Here is a 19,446-nt window from a genome sequence, read left to right as displayed (position 1 = left end):
TCCTTGTGTTTGAAGAACATCCCCCAAATGTGGAGTTCTAGGAAGCACGCAATGGACCCACAGATCACGTATACCCTTTGGTAGTCACCCAGTCGCATGACATTTCAATCCATCAGGATCGTCTCTTCTCACCAGAGAAGAGAATGAGAATTGTTCCTCTCATTGGTGAGGTTAAGGTAGGCAGCCTACATAGTTCTCCTCTGATTTTCTTCCAGTATACAACCAAAAGGATCAGAACACCAGGCAAGATTAAAAATAGAGCAGTCCCTCAAGAGAAAATGAAAGGCCGGTGTTATGTTCTTCCTTGGCATGTCCTCAAGCCTCTGAGCAATGAACAGACACATAACCTTCTACAACCCATCTTGTGGCTATTTTGTCAATACAAATGGCTCTGTAATTGCCCTAAGAAATTCGGACTGGTTTTGAAATGTTACTTTTGAAGAGAGAAAATTCGGGACATGTTTCACATTCAAAGACCCTCTTACCACTATTCACTGAGAACAGAGAGTACCTTACACATACATCCCTTTCAAAGGTCTCTATCCAGAGGAGGCAAAATGCTATTACCTGAACACCAAACAAAACCCAGTTCTATCTCCACTTTCCATCTGTGTGAGACTCTCCCATGTAATCATAGCAGCTGCTCATCAACAGTATGAAGGGAGATGCAGTACCAATGATTAGAACCAGGACAAGGAATCAGTTTCCAGAAAATATCCCTAAAGTCCATGATTGGAATCTGCACCTTAAACCAAACAACTCATTCTATTTAGACTGGCCTATCAGGGGATTTCAAATGCTATCTGAAGGTATAATTTTTGCGTCTGCAAAAAAATCTTGCAAGAAAAAAAGAAAACCCTACATGCCACATCCAGAGCTCTGAAAAGCCAGAAAAACTTATCAAATGGTAGGTGTAGTCAGGTATAAGAAGAAAAATGAGACACAAACCTAATTTTCAAGGAGCAAATGATGCCAGTGCCATACCCCAAGTAGAAAGAGCAACTTGATAATGGGTAATGCTTTTTTTTTTTTTTTCCTAAATAAAGAAATCAGTTGCATGACATGTTAGCTGAAAATATATCTTTTAAAGAAATTCAATACCTAAATAGGGGGTCTGATTTTTTTTCTTAAAAAAAAAGAAAAAGTCACTGGCTTCTGTAGTAGTGTATTTTGAAGACACACCTCTGACCAGTGACCTCAGGGTTATCAGTAAAGACCACAAGGTAGTATGTGAAATGCCAGGTGAGGAGCGCACCGTCACACCCATAAGCCAGAAGAGTGCCAGGACTCAGTCTATAATCAGGCATGAGTCAGCTGCTACTGAGAGGAGACAAGGAACTGGGGCATCGTCTGACGAGATGGGTCCATTCTCGGAGAGGCCCTTTTGCTACACCAAGATCCTGGATAAACAGAACCAACCTGATAACCTATTTCTGACCACCAAAATGGTACAAAAAATATGTACTATATATGAAATATTTCATGGAATAAAATACGGAATTAAAAAGGAAGAAAAAGACTTTAGAAAAATGACTAGCAATAGCCACAAATTAGCCAAAGAGAATTTTTGGGAATAACACAAAATCATTTAAATTAAAAATTCAGGGACGCCTGGGTGGTTCAGTGGCTGAGGCTTGCCTTCTGCTCAGGGTGTGACCCCAGGGTCCTGGGATCGAGTCCCCATCGGGCTCCCTGCTGAGATCCTGCTTCTCCCTCTGTCTCTGCCTCTCTCTGTGTCTTTCATGAACAAATAAAATCTTTAAAAATAAATAAAAATAAAAATTCAATGGAAGAGGTTAAACCTCATATTTACCACAGCTGAAGACAGAATCACTTGGAGTGTTAAAAGTTCTGGAAAAAAGTGATTAGAGTGCAATAAAAAGAGACAGTAAGTATTAAAAGGATGTAAGAGGCGTGGAGCACACGGAATAAGAAAGTTGAAAACGGAAGTCCCGGGAGAGAACGGAGATTGGAGAACAGGCAGTTTTGAGACATAACGACCAAGGTCGATGAAAGACACCGATACGAAGACGCAGAAAACGCTACAGGCCAAGCAAAACAACAAGGATCCCACATCTAGGTGCCCTGACGCCACAGCACGGGTACCAGAGACAGGGATAGAAGGGCCCCCACGAGGCAGACGGACAATCAGACCGACGGCTTTCGCAAAGGCAACTGGAGTCAGAAAACAGAGGTGACCCGACCTTCCAAGTGTGAGGAGGAGGACTATTAACTAGGTCACAAAGAAGCCACAGGCCCAAAGCGGTGTCACTGCAGCGGGTGCCCACACTGGGGCTCACACCTAACCTGACCGCAGTTTCAACCTCCCCCAGAGCTGTAAGTCTTAAGGGGTCGGCCAGGGATTTTCTGATCAGCACCGACGAGGAGATCCTCCGTCAATGGACCCAGAAGAAGGGGAGGCCAGTCATGTCCTCAGACCCCTGCAGCCCCCAGGGGTGCGGTGACCTCGCCTGAACAATCTGGTCTGTCCTTTGGCTAACGGCTTGCTTGCCCCATCCTCCTTCCGCTTCGTCCGATCCCTCAAGGGCACCCCTTTCCCTGCCAGATGGGATGCTGCCTGAATCATGAACCTATTAATAAAGCCAATTAGATCTCCCAAATTTACTCAGTTGAATTTTTCTTAACTAGAACACCCAGTGAAGCTATTCTTTAAGGACGTATTTATTTCATGCTCCTTGTAAACAAAGACGGAGAGTTTATTACCATCACATTTCCCTAAAGAAATGCCTTAAAGGATGTGCTTTAAAGATTTATTTATTTTAGGGGATCCCTGGGTGGCGCAGCGGTTTAGCGCCTGCCTTTGGCCCCTGGCGCGGTCCTGGAGTCCCGGGATTGAGTCCCACATTGGGCTCCCGGCATGGAGCCTGCTTCTCCCTCTGCCTGTGTCTCTGCCTCTCTCTCTCTCTCTCTCTCTCTCTCTCTATGTCTATCATAAATAAATACAAATAAATCTTTTAAAAAAATAAAAATAAAGATTTATTTATTTTAAAGAAAGAGCGTGTGTGCAGGGCAGGGGGAGAGAGAGAGAGAGAGACTCCAGCAGACTCCCTGCTGAGTGCAGATTCCACAACCCTGAGGTCATGACCTCAGCCAAAACCAAGAGTCCACGCCCCAAGGATGTACTTTGGGAAGGAAGACAGTGAACCCAGAGGAATATCTGATATGCAAGAAATGACCAGCAGAAAAGACAGTAAACACGTAGGTAATTTTATAGATATTTTTACCAGTATCTGTAAAACAGTGCTAAAACTAAAGTGTATCTTAATGGTTGTAAAAAATCATCGGAACTCAAATATTAGGGGTGCCTGGGTGGCTCAGTAGGTTAAGCATTTGCCTTCAGCTCAGTCCTGGGATCGAGCCCTACAACGGGCTCCCTGCTCAGTGGGGAGCCTGCTTCTGCCCCTCCCTCTGCTTGTGCTTGCTCTCTCTCAAATAAATAAAGTCTTTAAAAAAAAACAAAACCCTAGAATATTAGATAACAGTAATATAATTCATGAGAGTCGTTAAAGTGCTCCCATGTTGCTTAGAAAGGGGTTATGATCCTACTGAACCTCATTCACAAAGGGGGAAACTGGCAGCAGGGCCCTAACTGGCCCGGAGCACACCAGGCCTCCCCTTTCTCCGTCTCCCCTTACACCTGGGCCTCCCCGGTTTGTGATCCAGGTGGGAAGAGTTGGGGGGTGGGGAAGAACCAGCAGCTCTGACATGTTTCCTGACCGAAGGGGCTTCCAGGTCGGTCCCTAAGATACGAGAAACGGCTTTGAGCCAAGAAAAGGCCCAGAGGCAGATGAAAGGCGGTGTTTTTTGCAGCCAAACTTTCAGCTGTGTCTAGAAAGTAATCCACTTACTTCACTTGCAGACCAGACTAGGTGTGGCTTTGTTTGTGAAGGGCTTTGTTGGGGCTACACATTGTTTGACTTGGGCAAACAGGCGTGGGAATTAGGGGTTTGTGAAGTCACTGCACCGACTGGTACGTGAGGATGTGTTTGAGCTCTTGGGTCTCACCAATGGAGAGAGTTTTGGGGTGGCAGGGAAGAGAGGACACCACAGGTCTATGTTCGCCCGGGAAAGTCCAATTTCCTCCTGGAATTTTTCTGCAAAGTGCAATCTGACCTCATCATCCCATATGAACTTCCTTCTTGAGAAAATAAAAATCACAACCAAGGACCTTCTTCAAAGGCTCCCCTTGTGACTTGGTTACTGAGCTTGGGTCTTGAGTGTCAGGGTTGGCCTCCAGGAAAATTATCCAGAGGAGCTTCCGGTGGCCAGTCCATCCCTTCTCATCATTCGGGTAGTGGGGCTGGTCAGGGGCGATGCCGGCGAGGAGCTGCACTGTCAGCTCCGGAATCCTAACTTGTGGAACGCAGGCTCCTTTTTACATAACCCTAAAGCAAACAGCAAAAGGTCAACTGGCAAGGGGGAACCAGAGCCGCACATTTCAATGCCAGCTCCAAGTTATTTAAGAGCTTTCATCGCTGAAGACCATCAGAAGAATCCGTGAGCGGGGACAACAGCGAATGGCCCCTCGTTACTACAGCTTCGGAAGCCTTAGAAGTGATTCTGGTCTTGAGAGCTGCTAAGAAAAGAAAAGATGCTGTCTGGTTAGGAATCCCCGGCTACTCCCGCGGGCACAGCTGTCCACGGTACCCTCTGATGCCTCAGTTACGTACCGTGTTTTATAGCCTCTGCCTAAAAAACAGACCCGGGCATTTAATACCAAACACGCCACTACCTGTTGTTTCTCCCCACATGCATGTAGCTGCCTTGAGTGTTAACATAAGTTACCTGCCTATGTGCATAGAGAAGACAATGCCCAGGAGAAAAATTGTCACTGATAATTATAAGGCAATTTCTCCCAGCCCCAGAGACGACTATGTATTGCTCTCCACCCCCCCCCCCACCCCCAGAAGTATTGCATTCAAAATCCACAGAACATGGCGGGATGGGGTGGGGAGGCAATATGGTGAGAAATTAAGAGATCTCTCTTTTTTTTTTAAGATTTATTTATTTGAGACAGAGGGAGGGGGCCACGAGCAGCAGGGGGAGGAGCAGAGGGCGAGAAAGCTCTAGCGGACTCTCCGCTGAGCGTGAAGCCTACATGGGGCTGGAGCTCACAACCCTGAGGTCATGCTGCACCGAAACCAGGAACCGGATGCTTAACCGACTGAGCCACCGGGGCGCCCCAGAGACATTCTTTAATATTTTCAAACGATGAAATTAATACTTCAGAAAATCAGTCCCCAAACATTTACCCGATTTCACCATGCTACTTGGTTATGGCAGAAATAGGAAGAATCAGCCTTGGATTCTGCAGGGAAGAGTCCCGAACAAGAAAATCATGGAGCAGATGAGCCACAGGGATCCTATTGGCTGATTCCTAGGTCATCTTTCCTAAATATATGCTACTAAATCACCCAAAACCTCATGAATTCTTGATATGAAGATTCATAAAGTCTTTTTAGGACTAAAAGAGAGGTTTTAAAAAGATTCCTTCCTTCCTCCCTCCTTTAATCAGCTCACAGAGGCAGAAATTACCAGTCCGGTGTTGACTCCACTGTAATTGTCCAACTTGAATCATATGTAGACTTTTTTTTTTGAAAAAGAAAAATGAGTGGGGTACCTGGGTGGCTCAGTCAGTCGACCGTCTGCCTCTCGGTTTTGGCTCAGGTTGTGATCTCATGGGATGGGGCCCCGCATGGGGCTGCGAGCTCAGCAAGGAATCTGCTTGGAAATTCTCTCCCCTCCGCCTCTCTAAAAATAAGTGAATAAGTCTTTTTTTTTTTTTAAAAAAAAAAGGAAAAGAAAGAAATGTTCCCTCAAATGACCAAATGTTAATTTTGCTTTTAGTGTGTTCCTTAGAAAACAAGAATATAAAACCAGGTACAAAATCTTTAGACGTATCACCCTGTATCTACGAACCAAGGCACATGTATAAGCAAATACAACCAAACTGCAGAACCAACAGCATTGAATTAATAACCACAACTGCCACACTAGGTCACGGACTGGTGACCAGGTGCCTAGGTGCTGCCCAGGGCCGACATGTACGCCACTGGTCATGGACAGCGGCGCCATGGGCCCTCCGAAGCTTGGCAAGCATGTGCTCGCGTGGTCTACGTGAAGACTGCATTCCCACCACCTCCCCTTCCAGAAGTGCTGCGGAAGCTTTCCTCCCAGCCCGCCCGGTGGGCACTTGGTCTTTAAATGTAAATAGCGCTTCGGCATCAGGTTAATCCTATGCTGGTTTTTCTTAGGCGCTCTCCACATTTAAACAAGGTTCTACGTGACACTAATTTGAAGACAGATCTCAATGTACATTGGAAATCACATCCCAGTTATCTAAAAAAAAAAAAAAAAAAAAAAAGATGTATTTACTCATGAGAGACACAGAGAGAGGCTGAGATGCAGACAGACGGAGAAGCAGGCTCCCTGCAGGGAGCCCGATGGGGGACTCGGTCCCGGGACCCTGGGGTCACGCCCTGGGCTGAAGGCAGGTGCTCACCTGCTGGGCCCCCCAGGCGTCCCCCAGTGCTTAGTTCTAAGACAGCTATCCAGTGATCCAGGGTAGGCCTAGATAAAGTTTTTATTGCCAACCAAATGAAAGCAACGTCTTCAAATTCTTCCACAAGACTCACAAACCCCCGAGGTCACAAAAGCTGAGGGGTCCTCAGCTCCCCCCAGGGAACACTGTCCGGGAGCAGGTGCCTACAGACCACCCTGTGCCCTTGGTGTGTCCTAAACCAGAGACACACTTGGGTCAACACCTGGAGGAGCGGGGGGGCGGGGGATGGGGGGCTGGAGGAGGGCTGGGAGGCCTAGTGGGAACAGCGTCAGCTGCGACCCCAGGAGTCACCACGTGGGACTCGCTGTCGTCCCAGGCTGAGGGCTCCCTCTGAGCCCCCGGCTCCCTCACAGTGGCCTAGTTTTCGTAATAAAGGAAATGCAGTACTGAGCACGTCTCAGAGACTCGAGTCCGGACAGATGTTAACTATCACCCCAGCCGGAGAGGCTACAAACGTCGCCCTGTAGCAGCCACTGAAACAAACTCCCATCACCACTGGGCTGGGTGGCTTGGGTGCGTGTGCATGTGCAAGTGTGTGTGTGTGCAAGTGTGTGTGTGTGCAAGCGCGACCTCGGGCTCTACCACTTGAGGTCCACTGTCTGCGCTGCGCTCACGGTCCCCAGGGGGGCCCCCGCAGACCGCTCCCCCAGGTGCCTGTGCTGGCCGGCCTGGGGTGGCTCTGGCGGCCCAGGGCGGGGCAGGCGAGGGGATATAATCACCAAATCCACCAGGCATCTCAGTACCCCACAAACCCCGGGCACAGATGAGACGCTCAAAATCAACAACAAGGGGGAAAAGAATCATCCATCGGGGAGGCAAACCCATGAAGATAATCACAGAAACAAAAGTGGCCTTGACCCTCTAGGACCAGTCATGGAAATTCAGCTAAAAAAAATAATACCTGGGGAAACTAAAAAAGCAAACCTTGTGAAAGAGTTTATTACATTAGCTATAGCAGGGGAAATTCTGGAAACAACCTAGATGTCCTAAAGTAAGAAAATATTATGACATTATCTGCCTGAGGGACTAGGATGCCGCCATGAAATACTATTAAGACTTCACAGCAACAGCAAAGGAAAGAAAAAAAAAAAAAAAAGCTTAAATGAGAGGAGGATCAGAAGAGACTGTACATACATTTGAATGTAAGTCTTTTAACTGAGCAACAGTAGGCCTGCACCCACACAGCAAGGACAACTCCACAAAACTAAATTCCAGGCTGGAGGACTCAAACTCTAAGGACTGTGCGTCTTTCTAAAACCTCCTTAGAAATAAAACACAGTGCGTACGGTCCCGAGTCCTCGGGGCTACCGCCGGTGAAGCCCCCGACCAAGTGCACCCTCCCCTCCAACCCGCGAGCTGCCTCCTGCCGGCGTGAGGCCTACCGAGCGGGAGGCCTACCAACCCGCCTCCGCGAAACCCAAGCCAACTGCAGGGGGAGGTTTCTGGCTCTCTCCTACCCACTCCACTGTCTACACGGACCACGCGCTGATTCTAGCTGGGGCAACTGAAAACGAAATCCTTTTCTTAGACAAATTTTGGGGGTGCTGTGCGGAGAGCGCTGTGTCAGAGATCGAGCACCTTGATTAGAAAGCGGTAAGACGAACGCTGTCACGTGGGGGCCTTCACTGGAGGTTTTAAAATACATTTCATGCTCCTCCTCAAGGAGATCCTATCTAGCAGAGTGATGACAGGTTGACAGCTATGACCTTCTTCCCATTCCTCCAACTCCTTCTACATGAAATCAAGGCTCTGCTGCTGCCGCCGCCCTACGGGCCCGCTGCCCAGGCCCGGTAATGAGGGCCACAGACAACCCCACCCCAAGGTCACTGCTAATGTGCTAGTGTCACCAACAAACACGTCAGGAGAGGGGCGACCCAAGAGAGGCACCCTGTCCCCGCGCCCGAGGCTGGCTTCCCTTAAACGGCGGTTGTCAGAAAGACCAGGTCTCGGTACTGAAGACAAACTCGACACCCGTCAGCATTGCAGCGGAGGGCGTAATACCGACAGAAAGCTCTTCACGCTTTAATCTTAAACCGATGATTTGATATCTCCCTAAATTATACATTTCAGCAGAGTTTCCTAATCTAGAACATTTATTTGTCTAGGATATATATTAACTTGAAATATTGCCATTCCTATTTCATAGCTGAGCGGACGATAATTTTCTTTAATTACGCATTAATTCCAACGTACTACCTGGCTAGGCAGTTCTTGTTTTAACGGGGTGAGGATTAATGGGCAGGTGTTCTGCTATACTCTGACTGAAGAAGAAATAGAGGAATTACACATGATTCATTTTCTCACTTCTCTGAGCTGAATACTATGAACAACACTGCCACCCTACATTCATAAAGCACTCTTCATCTTCAGAGTGTCCGGGATTACGTTTTCCTGAGCCTTTTACCTTTGACAGATTGTCCTGGAAAATGCACAGCGCTACAGTTTTTCGACTTTCATGCCCAAACATTTTATGTACCTATGTTTATATCAACAGGAGGCAGTAAGAGGTAGTAGAATAACCACGGCCTTTGGAGACCGACAAACCCGGCTTCAGAGAGCAGCTCAACCACCTACTCCATGCCGTTGGATGAATTACTATGATCACCAGTGTTGCCACACTTACAAAAAGGATAATATCCACTTCCAAGGCACCTGGGTGGCTCAGTCGGTTAAGCATCCAAGTCTTGATCTCGGCTCAGGGCATGATCTCAGGGTTGTGGGATCAAGCCTCCCATCAGGCTCTGCACTCAGTGTGGCGTCTGCTCATCCCTCTCTCTCTGCTCCTCCTGGCCCCTTCAAATAAATGGAATCTTAAAAAAAAAAACCAAACCTACCTCCATCAACAACTGGTGGAAGGACTTAATAAGATGTAATTTATAAAAGGGTCTGTTCTGTGTCTAGCACATAGCAAGTGATTTATAAAAGTTATTATTAGCAGCTATTTTCCTCTTAGACATTGTCTGGCCCCTACGTGACTTATTTTCTTCAAAATATTTGAATTCAGAGAGGTATGGAGGAAGTAGAAAATCAAGAACGACATTAGTCCCAGAAAGCATACTGGGAGACGTACATTGGTATAATCTCGGACATCTTCTGCCCTGAGGGGCCTACTCCAGCAGTCGGCAAATACTCATCCATCTCTGCTACTTTAATAGCGTGTAAAGTTAACAGTGCTTTGGATAAAACCCAATACTCATCAGTTGGCATTCCTGTATTTTAAGTTTAGAAGCTGTATCAAACCCAAGAAAACCTCTCGAATAAGGAATACCGTGTGGTTACTGTGGTAGCCAAGCTCCACAGTGGTCCCCCAAGGATCTCACATCCTGGTGGCCATGCCTTTAGTAGTATCCTTTCCTACCCCTCAACATTCTGAAGTACAACTGGTCTATGATGCCACCTATGAAATTAACTGAATGTGATGATGTTTGACCTCTGAGGCTGGATCCTAGAAGACACCAGAGTTTCTGCCTTGGTCTCTTGGATCAATTGTTCTGGGGAAAATCAATAACCAGGTCATAAGGATACTCAAGCAGTCCCATAAAAAGGCCCATATAAAGAGGGACCAACTTGCCAGGTACGTGAGTTCCCTTCGACATAAATCATTCAGCCCCAGCCAAGTCTTCAAATGACAGCAGCTTTGGCCAACATGTGCATATCTCACGAGAAACACTGATCCGTAATTGCCCAGCCAAGCCACTTCTGATTTCCAGATCCACAGACACCATGAAAGATAATAAATGATTATGGGTGTTTCAATCAACTAAAATTTGAAGTTGCTACATAGCAATAAATTATTGTTATAGTAACAAGTGTAATTTATCAAGAATATGGATTGGAATGACACGATCCTTCACCATGTAACCACCAACCCAGAGAACAACTCCAGACCAATGATTTGGTCTTTAATATAGAAGCAATTTCATATTTTAAGTATCATCGTATCACACATTAACTAATCCCTCAAATCCCACAATTCCAAAAACCATTTTAAAAATGGCATATTTGATTATGTAGAAATGACAAAATGTCTACATGGAAAAACTATAAAGTAAAAATCTAATAACGAGTGAGGAAAATTCTTAGCAATATATGATAGAGGGTTAATATCTGATATAAAAGAGACTGTATAAATCAATAAAAATAAGTCATCAATAATAAAACAAAAAGCGGATATGATGGAGAGATTCGAATAAAAGAGAAGAGCTCCAAAGACTGCACTCCAGGGCACTTCAGTATTTAGATATCAGGCACGAGAGGATTGAGCAAAGGATACCAAGGAGTGGTCGCTAGGACAGGAGGAAAACTAGAAGACGCTAGTGTCTAGGAAGCCAAGGATCAAAAAGAGTTTCAAGAAAGAGTGACGAACTGTGCCAAACCCTGCTTCTGAGGCAAGTGCGAGGAGAACTGAGTGTTGGCTTCTCCATTTAGCTACATGGAATCACTGGTAACGACCATATGGTCCAATTGCTCTTCCTACAGCCCGGAAAGGTTTGTTGACTACCCATCAAATGCCAGGTGCATTGCTTCTTGGGCTTACCACCTCTCCCTTTATGTTGTAACTGCCACTAGGTACGACTGCCAATACAGTGCATCCTTTCAGGTTATATCCAAAAGGACAGTGGAGAGTCTTAGGGGTGGAAGGTTGGGCCGAGAGTCACGATAATCAGATTCAAGTCCATTAGGTGTCAGAATATGAAACACCAGCAAATCATGGGTAGATATTAGGAGGAGTCTGGAAGACTTCTGACCAATGATCTCTTGATACAGAGAGCTGCCTGGATTGGCTGGTTATGCTGCATGACAAGCAATCCCTCAGCATCCGTGATCTGACACCCTAGGTCTGTCTCTTGCTGCATCGAAGCCTGTGGTGGGTCCAGGCACCTCTCTGAAGTAACCGTCTTCCACGTGTTGTTTTAGCATTCCAGGCAGCTCCAAAGGTGGAAACATATTCCCACAATCACCACAACAGGGAAAGAGCACGCCAAAGGGTCTTACACCAACTAATCAGTCTGGCCCGGAAGTGACTCGTGTCCAACCACAACCCACTGGCCACGAAGAGTCACAGGACCTGCCCAGCTGCAAGAGGGGCCGGGAAGGGAAACCCTCCCGTGAAGATGAATGAGGTGCAGGTGAGCATGTGAGTCTACCAGAGGCAAGATTCTACTTTTCGAAGGATCTGACATCTAATCATCCATTTGACCACAAAACTATTCCAATAAGGTAGATAGGAAAGTTGTTAGAATCTGGTTACAGATGTGAAAACTGGGGTAACAAAGGTTTAAACAAGCTAATTGGTAGTAAAATCTGAATTGTCGTGGTCAGGATTGCCTCCCAGCTCCATGAGCTTTCTTTGCACAAGTCCGTGCTGCCATCAACTTGGAGGGAAAAAAAATCATTAGGATCACTGTTATTTGTGGTCAAGTTATATGTAAAATATGCCACAGAACAGAATACTACATGATTCTCTAAGCACCTTATACAAAAAGAAAGCCCTTTCAAATAGCTGGGATCAGTCCCTTCAGACGTATTCTTGGCAATGACTGGCTGATGTCTAGAAAGTCAAAAGTGCTTAGGATAGAAGACTTGGATTTTCCTGACAACACTTGAGGCTCCTTTCTCTTCATCTGTCACTAAAGATTAGCTCTCAGAGTCGCACTGTGTGAACCCCCTTTATGTTAAAGACGAACTTTAAGTTTTGACACTCCCTAGAGTTGTAATTTGCAGGCTGCTGACAGCCCAGCTCTTACAGAGACCCCGCCTTTATGACTTCTGTGCTAAACCTTAAGGTACAATTTCCTTCTCTCAGATATGTGGGGTCTTGATATAGGATTTCAGGATAGTAAGGAAGAGCTGCATTGAAGTTTTCCTTTGTCATTACTTAATTTAGCAGGACAATATGCTAACATTTTGCAAAAAAGAAATACATATCCAAACCCTGGATTCCTAGATCAAAATGAAATATCACTTCGCACTGAGATAAAAGCATTACTTATAATAAGACTTCTCCAAAGATTGTGCATTCAGAAAAAGAAAAAAAAATAGTTGAAAGAGTAATTAGCTAGAAGTTCCAATTTTTTTCTTTCAATCCGCAAATTCCATACTGTAATACTTAATTTAGAAGTTGGTATGTGAAGTTAGGTACTAAGCAGGAGCCTCATATGATATCAATTCAATCCCTCGAAGCTCTTTTAACTGTTCTGTCCATGACTTTCCTCCTGCCCTTTGCTTTACTGGACTTTCAGAGGGGGAAAAGGAAGCAATGGAATTCCCAAGGTTAAGGTAAATAGCATGTACCCAAATCTGACAGTAGTCAACCAACTGCTTTTCTGTTTGTTGGAAATTGAAGCACCTGGGTAGCTCAGTCATTTGAGTAGCTGACCCTTGATTTCAGCTGGGATCATGGTCTCAGGGTCATGAGATTGAGTACCACCATCGGGCTCCATTCTCTCCCCCTGACCCTCCCCCTGCTTGTATGCTGTAAAATAAATAAATCAAAAATAAATCTTCAAAGAAAAATTTTAAAAATAATAATAAAAACATTGGAGATAGGCAAGGATTCCAGTCCAACACCTTATGTACCAAAGCCACTGCCGAGAGTAAAGGTAACTTGGTCTTTTGAACAGGTAACCATATGGTTCACTCCAGGAAGCCCCCTCAATGCACTTTCTGTCCTAGTCAGAAAAAGCCTTCCCTGGAGATTATGGCAAAGGCTTTCCAATGCTTGTGTTATAATGGAAAGAGCATGAGGAGATTTGAATTTTATTTCCAGATCAATAACCACTATTCCCACAACTATTATTTAAAAAAAAAAATCAAACCAGATATTATGGTGAGACTCAAATGGAAAAATACATATGAAAGCACTTTTCATTTGAATAAAGCCTTAGTATTTGCAATGTGTCATACTTAACATGGCTCCCTCTGGCCTATATTAAGAACCCACATTTATGCTGCCCATCTAGCCAGGACAGAAAACGCCACTGTCCCATCCCAAATGCTTTCTTTCTCCACTTTATCACAGAATTTCAATCTGGAAACTGACCTGGACGTCCTTTTAATCTTACTGTATTCCCATATTAATATACAAATCTTCGAGCAAAACCATCCAAGAGCATCACTGTGAAAACTTTTGCAGGTTCCACGTCCCTTAAGTAGGGGAACCTTATAATTTGTCTTCTGCACTGGGGCATTTCTGGAAGCGAGAGGGGACGTTATAAGTAATGATACCAGGACAACAGTTAGACCAGAGCTGTCCTTACAAGCAGTGCTCTTCACAAGCCACACAGAAGACCTCAACCCAGGCAGCAGATACAGGCCTTGGAGGTATCGATAAAGGAAATCACATTTTCATTAACCTATTTTTTGATGCATTCATTGGATTTTCTCCAGCTAATTTTTCAGATGGTCAGTACCATCTGAGCTTTCAGTCCTCCCCACCCCATATACCTTCTGCTTTTGTTCAACAACAGTGAGTCACCTGGGCAAGGGAAAAAAAAAATCACCTGATGTTTCTACTTAAACTACTTATTGACTTGTTGGTTGTTAAAAGCACAGAAACTATACTGAATAGGAGATGACCAAGAACCAAATGCTACTAACTGCTATCCCAATCTATTTTCACTACACTAGTGAAACTTTTAACTACACTAGTAATTCGTGAATATTTTGTCCCTTTTAAAACATGAGACAATATGGAAACCTCAAAGGAATAACAGGCACATAACATACATTATTCCAGTTAAGTTTCATATTAACCCTTGATGCTAGTATTTTTATATATTACTTACAAATAAAGAAGCCAAGGCTAAGAGACATGAAGTGATTTGTATGGAAGCTCTTCATACTTTGATTCCAAAGTTCATTCCATTTATACATTATTTTGAATATTTTATGCATTTTTTCCCTTTTCTCTGCATAGTCCTTTCCTGATTTAACATAACACCATGTATATCATATTCTATCTTTATATGTATATTCATGTATTGATATAAACCCTGTGAGGATTGCTTCTCAATAAGAGCACCACAAGCATGATGAAAAAGAAAAAGCAATACACAATGTTTCCTCCATCTCCTCTATACCCAAGTCCACACAGTCTCTCTCAGAGGTAACCACAGGGTGCACTTTTCTTGAGTCTCCTTTAAGACATCTAAGTATGGTGGGCATTTGCATCTGCTCGCACCCCATTCCTGTGTTCCCCTTCACAACACAATTCCAAAGACCACCCATGCTCACTATGGCCAGGTCCTCTCCCCAGGCTCTCTGGAACTCACCCCAATCAGATTTTCATTCCTGCCACTTCCACAAGCCGGCACTTGTCAAGGTCACCAATGCCCTTCACCTTGCCAAGCCCCAAAGTCAATTCTAAGACCTTATTTTCTTAAATTCTGAATAGTGGCTGACATAGTACACTACATCCTCTATTCTTGAAACACTTCCTTCTCTTAGCTCCTAGGATGTCCCTCTCCAAGCTCTCGTTCTGCCTCTTTACCTATTCCTTCTTGATCTCCTTTGATGGCTCTTCCTCATCTTCCCAACCTCTAAATGTAGAATAATCCAATCCTCAGCCTTCTTCCATTCTCCATCTATACTCATTCCCTAGGTGATCTCATTTAGGCCCATGCTTCACATGTCTTGTACATGTTAATGGCTCTCCAGCCCAGACTTCTCCCTTGAACTCTAGCCTTGTAATGTTTTACTGGACATTGTATAGGGAATCTTAAACTCAACATGTCAAACCTGAACTCGATTCTTCTCCCCAAGTCTTCTCCATCCTACTAATGGTAACTTCTTTTCTTGTTGTGTATCAGGCGTGCAAGGAGAAGGGGCAAAAACTAAACAAAAGCACTGAGGAGCCATTCTTAATTTCATTCTTTCTCTTATCCTACATCTAAGCCCATCAACAAATCCTGCAGGTTCTAACTTCTAAAGATATCCTGAGCCTATTTCCCCATTGCCTTCACCACTACCAACTGATTTGGTCTGAATGATTATAACAGCTTTTAATCTGATCTTGTTACTGCCCTTCACCTACAGTCAATTCTCCACATGGCTACATAGCATACCTTCAAAAAGGTAAGGCGGGTCATACCATTACTTTTCTCAAAACCCCTAAATGATTCCTATCACCCTCAGAGCAAAACCCAAAGTTCTTATCACATGCAGCAAAGCCTTATATGATCTCCCCCTCCCCGTTCCTTCCCTTACTTTCTACCAGCACCCCAACCATACCAACCTCTTTGATCTTCCTCAAAACAAGCCAAACCCATCCTCCTTGCTATTCATTCCATCTTAGCACTTATTCAAATATCTAGACTGTCTTTCCCCCAGAGAGCCACCTGGCATGATCCTTTACTTCATATTCCAATTTCTACTCAAATGTCATCTTTCCAAGGAATTACTCCCATGCATATTTCTGTACCCTATCCCACTCACCATCATGTTCACTCCCCTTACTCTGATTTTCTTCAAAGCACATATTGCTACCTGACATCTTATATAACTACTGCCCTGTAAGTCTCCAGCCACAGAATGCAGACTCCTTGAGAGCAAGGTTTTTTTTTGCTATTCTATGTCTGATGTCTATCACATTATATGTATTCATAAAACAATAACTACATAAATAAGGGAAACATCCATAATATATGTATATTTTACATTAAAATGGAATATAATATGTAATATTCTACAGTTGCCATTTCCATTAGCCAGATTGTAAAACTTCATAATTCATGGGCATAGAATATAGTCCTCAGAAGGGCCCTCACTCAGTAGTGGAGAATACTTAACTCTAAACTAAATGCTACTATGGTCTGCCTAGCAAATATAAAAATTACCAAAAATGGTCAAACTTTCTAAAAAACCTAACTGCATCTTAGAACAAAGCTCAAGAATGTTTATAGGAATACAAAAATATCCAGCACCCAAGGTGATAAAATTCACAATGTCCAGCAAATAAAGATTACCAGCCTAAGAAGCAGGAGAAAACAAAATCATCCAAAATCACCCAGAACAGACACAGATGTTAGAATTGACAGACAAGGACATTAAAGCTATCGTAGCTGTGATCTATCTCTACTTAAGTTTTTTAAAAGAAAAAATGTTTAAACCCCCAATCAAACTTCTACAAAAGAAATTGCAACCTCTGAGATGAAAAACACATTGAAGACAATTAATGGCTAAACATTATAGAACAAAAGATCGGGAAACTTGACAACATAGCAATAAAAACTCCCCAAAATGAAACAAATTTAAAAAAAAATAGAGCATCAGTGAACTATAAAACAACTCTGTTACCTAAGATACATATAATTGGAGTTCCCTTAAAGATAAGAGCAAGAGAAATAAATGAGCTAAATGTTTTCCAAATTTGATTAAAACAATCATCTTACAGGTCTAAAACACTTAATGAACCCAGAGCATGAGAAACATAAATAAAACTATAGCAAGACACATAACTATCAAAATCCTCAAAAACAGTAGTAAAAAAGAAAATGCTAAAAAACGATCAGAGAAAAAAGACACATTATGTCCAGAGGAACAAAGATCAGGAGCACAGCAGATTTCTCACCAGGAACAATGTGAGTGAGAAGATGGCTCAACATCTTTAAAAATACTGAAAGGGCAAAAAAAAAAAAACCATCAGTCTAGAACTTTATACCTAGTAAAAATATATTTCAAAAACAAAGGTGAAATAGCTTTAGGACCTGCACTACAAAAACATTCAAGTCTTTCAAACAAAAGAAAAAAAAAGATACAAAGTGGAAAATAGATCTACAGAAAGGAGTGAGAAATACCAAAAATCCTAAGTATACAGATAAACACAAGACTGTCTCTTATTATTTAAGTCTTCTTAATAAATCAAGGTCTGTTTAAACAAAAATCTTTTCTGTGTATTGTGGAATTTCCTACAGATATAGAACTAAAATGTATGAAAAAATAGCATTAGAGACTGGGGAGAGGAGTAGAAATAAAAGTATACTATTATAAAATTCTTATACTATGAGTGAAGTGAAATAATATCACTTTGAGGCAGACTAGGATAAGTTAAAGACATAAAATATAAGCTATAGCAACAATTACAAAAAATAAAGCTAATAAGCTTTAATAAGGTTTAAATTAGCTAATAAGATCAAATAAAAATCTTAAAAAAAAAACTCAATCTAAAAGAAGCCTGAGAAACAGGAAAAGGGAACAAAGAACCCAGAGGACCAATTAGAAAACAAGCAGCAAGATGAAAGGCTTAAACTTTGCCATATCAGTAATCACATTCAGGGGCACCTGGGTGGCTCAGTTGGTTAAGCATGTCTGACTCTTGAGCTCATCTCAGGTCCTGATCTCGGGGTTGTGAGTTTATGCCCTATGTTGGGTTCCATGCAGGGCATGAAGCCTATGTAAAAAGTAATAATCTCATTCACTACAAGCAGCCTTATACCCCAAAAATTAAAGTCAAATATTGTCAGTTGGATGAAAAAGATATACCCCAACCATATGCTACTTACAAGAAACATACTTTAGATATAAATAGATTAAAATTAAATTGATAGAAGATATACCATGCTAGTCCAAAAAAAAAAAAAAAATCTGGAGTGACAACACCAGACAGGGTACATTTCAGAGCAATATATTTTATATAGTTATGTTTCTAGGACTAAAAATAGCTATTTCATAAAGTGGTCATTAATCAAGAGGACAGAATAATCCCAAACATTTATGAATCTATTAACAGAGCTTCAAAATATATGAGAGAGAGAGAGAAAAAAAAAAAAAACCTCCTTGAACTGCAAGGAGAATTAGACAAATCCATAATTATAACTGGAGATTTCAATACCCCTCTCTCAATAATTGATCAAACAAGTAGACAGAAAATCATTAAGAATTTACTATCAATTTGACTTAGTTAGCAATTATAGAATACCAATCAAAAGTAGAATAAACTGTCTTCACGTGCACATGGAACATTTAACAAGACAGAACATATTCTGGTCTATAAATCAAATCTGAGTAGATTAAAAATATTTCAAGTCATAGTTCTCTGACTACATAGAATTAAATTAGCAATAAAGATCTCTGGAAAATCCCCAAATGTTTGTAAACTAAAACATAAACCTAAACCAGGAGTCAAAGAAAAGGTTAAAATAAGATTAGAGAGTATTCTGAATTCAATGAAAACAGAGTATGTGGGACTCTTAGAAAAAAATTTTTTTTTAAAGATTGGTTTATTTATTTATGATAGACATAGAGAGAGAGAGAGAGAGAGAGAGAGAGAGGCAGAGACACAGGAGGAGGGAGAAGCAGGCTCCATGCCGGGAGCCCGACGCGGGACTCTATCCCAGGACTCCAGGATCGCGCCCTGGGCCAAAGGCAGGCGCTAAACCGCTGAGCCACCCAGGGATCCCCTTAGAAAAAATTTATAGCACTAAATGCCTAAATGCTAAATGCTTCGGGAAAGCCTCAAATCAATGAACTTGGTTTCTATCTTAAACTAGAAATGAGAGAAAATAAGTTCCAAAAATAAGCATAAGAAAGGAAAAACGAGAGCAGAAATCAAGTAGAAGGCCAAAAAAGAAAAGAAAACTAAAAGCTTAGTCTTTGAGAGCGATAATTTTATAACACTGTATGTAGATTAGGAAAACAAAAGAAAAAACACAAATTATAAACATCAAAAAGAGTTAACATCACAACATATTCAACAGATGTTAAAAGAATGAAAGAATATTATGAACTTTATAGTAATAACTTCAAAATCACAGATTAAATGAAAAAATCCTTGAAAGACACAACTACCAAAGTTTTCTCAAGAAATTGATAACCTTAATACCTCTGTATCTACTCAAGAACTTGGATTCATAGTTAAATCATTC

The 19,446-nt window shown here is 42.6% G+C and overlaps 1 protein-coding gene across 13 annotated transcripts in view; it reads right to left on the bottom strand.

Annotated features, from left to right (window-relative positions):
• The window catches only part of LYPD6B (LY6/PLAUR domain containing 6B), a 166,972-nt gene that overhangs the window by 88,955 nt on the left and 58,571 nt on the right, over positions 1–19,446 (bottom strand). The window lies entirely within an intron of this gene.

Source organism: Canis aureus, chromosome 20, assembly GCF_053574225.1.
Source record: "Canis aureus isolate CA01 chromosome 20, VMU_Caureus_v.1.0, whole genome shotgun sequence".
In the NCBI taxonomy this organism is placed as follows: Eukaryota; Metazoa; Chordata; class Mammalia; order Carnivora; family Canidae; genus Canis; species Canis aureus.
Note: the sequence above shows the minus strand (reverse complement) of the source record. Positions and strands in the feature narration are given on the sequence as shown.